The sequence below is a fragment of the Scomber japonicus genome, chromosome 10 (assembly GCF_027409825.1).
Source record: "Scomber japonicus isolate fScoJap1 chromosome 10, fScoJap1.pri, whole genome shotgun sequence".
Classification (NCBI taxonomy): Eukaryota; Metazoa; Chordata; class Actinopteri; order Scombriformes; family Scombridae; genus Scomber; species Scomber japonicus.
Genome location: NC_070587.1, coordinates 36,663,607 through 36,668,606, shown reverse-complemented (window position 1 = coordinate 36,668,606; position 5,000 = coordinate 36,663,607).

Below are 5,000 nucleotides of genomic sequence, written 5' to 3'. Positions count from 1 at the left end.
CTGAGGGAAGAGGTGATGGGTCTTGAGTCTCACCGCCATCTGCGAGCCCCTGTACCTCAACGCCTATACACTCCCTGGGGATCCGGCACTGAGGGGGCCCGTTCCGGAGCAGCTCCGGGAAGAGCAGCTTTCCAGAACCGGGCTGCTAAGTATCCTGCATCGGTAAGGGAGTCTGGACTTGGGAGTAGGACACGCTCCCTTTGGAGATTTATTTGAGAGGGACTGTGATGATTGTGATGTGCGTGGAAGAGCTGCTAAGCTGAGATCTGGATGGTCCTGGTCCAGATCTGGATGGTTCCTTGTCTTCTCCTGTACAGCTGCTGCAAACTCTTGAGAGACATGGACTTAACATTTCTAAATGTTTATGTTTATCTGTTACAAGAGAAATAGTTAATAGTGCAATCTCAAAGTGTGATGTCATTCTGATACACACTCAGAAAGGTTCTCAATCCACCTCCTGCAAAAGAGCCTCTTACATGCATCTTCCTCTCTCTCTCCTCTCTCTCCTCTCCTTCCTCTCTCCTCTCCTTCCCTCCTCTCCTCTCCTTCCCTCCTCTCCTCTCCTTCCTCTCTCTCCTCTCCTTCCTCTCTCCTTCCTCTCCTTCTTCTCTCTCCTCTCCTTCCTCTCTCTCCTCTCCTTCCTCTCTCTCTCCTCTCCTTCCTCTCTCTCCTCTCCTTCCTCTCTCTCTCCTCTCCTTCCTCTCCTTCCTCTCTCTCCTCTCTTTCCTCTCTCTCCTCTCCTTCCTCTCTCTCCTCTCCTCTCTATCTCCCCTTCTTCCTCTCTCTCATCTCTCCTCTCCTTCCTCTCCTCTCCTTCCTCTCTCTCCTCTCCTTCCTCTCTAGCTCCCCTCCTTCCTCTCTCTCATCTCTCCTCTCCTTCCTCTCCTCTCCTTCCTCTCTCTCCTCTCCTTCCTCTCTCCTCCTCTCCTTCCTCTCTCCTTCCTCTCCTTCTTCTCTCTCCTCTCCTTCCTCTCTCCTCTCCTTCCTCTCTCTCTCCTCTCCTTCCTCTCTCTCCTCTCCTTCCTCTCTCTCTCCTCTCCTTCCTCTCTCTCCTCTCCTTCCTCTCTCTCTCCTCTCCTTCCTCTCCTTTCTCTCTCTCCTATCCTTCCTCTCTCTCTCCTCTCCTTCCTCTCTCTCCTCTCCTTCCTCTCTCTCCTCTCCTCTCTATCTCCCCTTCTTCCTCTCTCTCATCTCTCCTCTCCTTCCTCTCCTCTCCTTCCTCTCTCTCCTCTCTATCTCCCCTCCTTCCTCTCTCTCATCTCTCCTCTCCTTCCTCTCTCTCCTCTCAACCCCAACCAGTCGAGGCAGATGTTCTCTCACTCTGAGTCTGGTTCTGAGGGTTAGGGCTCTATGTGGAAAGAGCCTTCACATGACTCTGTTGGGATTTGGAGCTTTATAAATAAAGATTGATTGATTGCTTGATTGATTGATTGATTGATTGATTGATTGATTGATTGATTGATTGATTGACCTGGTAAAAGAGTTTAAAATTGTGGAACTTGTTGAGTTTGTTACAGGCTGTGAATATTTGACATGTCTCCATGGATAGTCCTTTCCTCTGGTTCACCAGTAATGTTGTATCTTTGTTGAAAAATGTTGTCTACCTCTGACAATGGTTTGAATGGTTGATGGTTTTTCTTTACTGTAAACACTGATACACTCACATTTCATTCCAACACCATATTTTTTACACTGCAATTTTTTTTTTTTTTGCAACTGTACGTCCTTGAAGATGTTTTCTGCAGTATTACTTTATTTTTCCACTGAGTTGTATCTCTGATGCTTTTATTTTGGTGCAACATTAAATACACAAACAGGAAGTGATGTCAGAGACTGAAACTTTTCATTCAATGCCAAAATACTTTTATTGTTATCGAAACTGAACTGACAGATCTGAACATGAAGCTGTAACCTCCAGCTGTGTGTGTGTGTGTGTGTGTGTGTGTGTGTGTGTGTCTGTCTGTCTGTCTCTGTGTGTGTGTCTGTCTCTCTCTCTCAGTCTCTCTCTCAGTCTCTCTCTCTCTCTCTCTCTGTCTCTCTCTCTCTCTCTCTCTCTCTCTCTCTCTGTCTCTCTCTCTCTCTCTTAACCCTCCCACCTCTTCCCACCTCTCTCTCTCCTCTCAGTCTCAGTGTGCCTCTCCTTCAGGATGTTCGTGCTGCTCTCTCTCTGGTTCTCTCTCCTGATGTTTCCCTGCGCTGGTGAGTGACCTCTGACCTCTCTGTGTGTTTATTACTCTTTATGACAGGAGGAAGGAAAGGAGTAAGGAGAAAAAGAGTAAGGAGGGAGGGACGAAAGGAGTAAGGAGGGAGGAAGGAAAGGAGTAAGGAAGGAGGGAGGAAAGGAGTAAGGACAAAAGAGGAAGGAATTTAGGAGAGAAAGATGATAAGAGGAAGGAAGGAAGGAAAGGAAGGGAAGAAAGGAGCAAGGAGGGAGGGAGGAAAGGAGTAAGGAGGAAAGGAGGAAGGAAGGAAGGAGTAAGGAGGGAGGGAGGAAAGGAGTAAGGAAGGAAGGAAAAGAGGAATGACGGAAAGGAGTAAGGAGCAAAAGAGGAAGGAAGGAAGGAAAGGCATACGGAGGGCGGGAGGAAAGGAGTAAGGAAGGAAGGAAAGGAGTAAGGAGGAAAAGAGGAAGGAAGGAAGGAAAGGAGTAAGGAGGGAGGGAGGAAATGAGTAAGGAGGAAAAGAGGAAGGATGGAAGGAAAGGAGTAAGGACAAAAAGAGCAAGGAAGGAAGGAAGGAAAAGAGGAAGGAAGGAAAGGAGTAAGGAGGAAAAGAGGAAGGAAGGAAGGAAAGGTGTAAGGAGGAAAAGAGGAAGGAAGTAAGGAAGGAAAGGAGTAAGGATGGAGGGAGGAAAGGAGTAAGGAGGAAAAGAGGAAGGAAGGAAGGAAGGAGGGAGGAAAGGAGTAAGGAGGGAGGGGGGAAAGGAGTAAGGAGGAAAAGAGGAAGGAAGGAAGGAAGGAAGGAAAAGAGGAAGGAAGGAAGGAAAGGAGTAAGGAGGAAAAGAGGAAGGAAGGAAGGAAAGGAGTAAGGAGAAAAAGAAGGAGGAAAGGAGTAAGGAGGAAAAGAGGAAGGAAGGAAGGAAAGGAGTAAGGAGAAAAAGAGAAAGGAAGGAAGGAAGGAGGGAGTAAAGGAGTAAGGAGGGAGGGGGAAAGGAGTAAGGAGGAAAAGAGGAAGGAAGGAAGGAAGGAAGGAAGGAAGGAAGGAAGGAAGGAAAGGAGTAAGGAGAAAAAGAGAAAGGAAGGAAGGAAAGGAGTAAGGAGAAAAAGAGGAAGGAAGGAAGGAAAGGAGTAAGGAGGAAAAGAGGAAGGAAGGGAGGAAAGGAGTAAGGAGGAAAAGAGGAAGGAAGGAAGGATGGAAGGAGGAGGGAGCAAAGAAAGAGGGGAGGAGGGGAAGAAGGAAGGAAAAATTAAAGAAAGAGGAAGGAAGGAAGGAAGGAAAGGAGTAAGGAGGAAAAGAGGAAGGAAGGGAGGAAAGGAGTAAGGAGGAAGGAAGGAAGGAAGGAAGGATGGAAGGAGGAGGGAGCAAAGAAAGAGGGGAGGAGGGGAAGAAGGAAGGAAAAATTAAAGAAAGAGGTAGGAAGGAAGGAAGGAAAGGAGTAAGGAGAAAAAGAGGAAGGAAAGGAGTAAGGAGGAAAAGAGGAAGGAAGGAAGGAAAGGAGTAAGGAGGAAAGACGAAGGAAGGAAGGAAAGGAGTAAGGAGGAAAAGAGTAAGTAAGGAAGGAAAGGAGTAAGGACGAAAAGAGGAAGGAAGGAAGGAAAGGAGTAAGGAGGAAAAGAGGAAGGAAAGGAGTAAGGAGTAAGGAGGGAGTGAGGAAAGGAGTAAGGAGAAAAAGAGTAAGGAAGGAAGGAAAGGAGTAAGGAGGAAAAGAGGAAGGAAGGAAGGAAAGGAGTAAGGAGGAAAGAGGAAGGAAGGAAGGAAAGGAGTAAGGAGGAAAAGAGGAAGGAAGGAAGGAAAGGAGTAAGGAGGAAAAGAGGAAGAAAGGAGTAAGGAGGGAGTGAGGAAAGGAGTAAGGAGGAAAAGAGGAAGGAAGGAATGAAAGGAGTAAGGAGGAAAAGAGGAAGGAATTAAGGAAAGGAGTAAGGAGGGAGGGAGGAAAGGAGTAAGGAGGAAAAGAGGAAGGAAAGGAGTAAGGAGGAAAAGAGGAAGGAAATAAGAAAAGGAGTAAGGAGGGAGGGAGGAAAGGAGTAAGGAGGAAGGAAGGAAGGAAGGAAGGAAAGGAGGGAGGGAGGAAAGGAGTAAGGAAGGAAGGAGGAAAGGAGTAAGGAAGGAGGGAGGAAAGGAGTAAGGAAGGAAGGAAAGGAGTAAGGAGGGAGGAAAGGAGGAAAGGAGGAAGGAAGGAAGGACAAAAGAGGAAGGAATTTAGGAGAGAAGGATGAAAGGAGTAAGGAGGGTAGAAAGGAGGAAAGAAAGGAAGGATGCAAGGAGGAGGGAGCAAAGAAAGAGTCTTCCTGCTGCTCTGTCTGCTCTGCTTTAGATATGAGCAGTGACCCCTAACCCTGACCCCTCAGGGGTCTCCAGGGAGGCCAAACTAAAACCTTTAGAACCAGTAAAATCCAGCTTCCGCTCCCCCCGTTGTCACGTTACTGACTGACCGCTCCCCCCCGTTGTCACGTTACTGACTGACCGCTCCCCCCCGGTGTCACGTTACTGACTGACCGCTCCCCCCGTTGTCACGTTACTGACTGACCGCTCCCCCCGATGTCACGTTACTGACTGACCGCTCCCCCCGGTGTCACATTACTGATCGCTCCCCCCGTTGTCACGTTACTGACTGACCGCTCCCCCCGGTGTCATGTTACTGATCGCTCCCCCCGTTGTCACGTTACTGACTGACCGCTCCCCCCCGTTGTCACGTTACCGACTGACCGCTCCCCCGGTTGTCACGTTACCGACTGACCGCTCCCCCCGGTGTCACATTACCGACTGACCGCTCCCCCCGGTGTCACATTACTGACTGACCGCTCCCCCCGGTGTCACGTTACTGATCGCTCCCCCCGTTG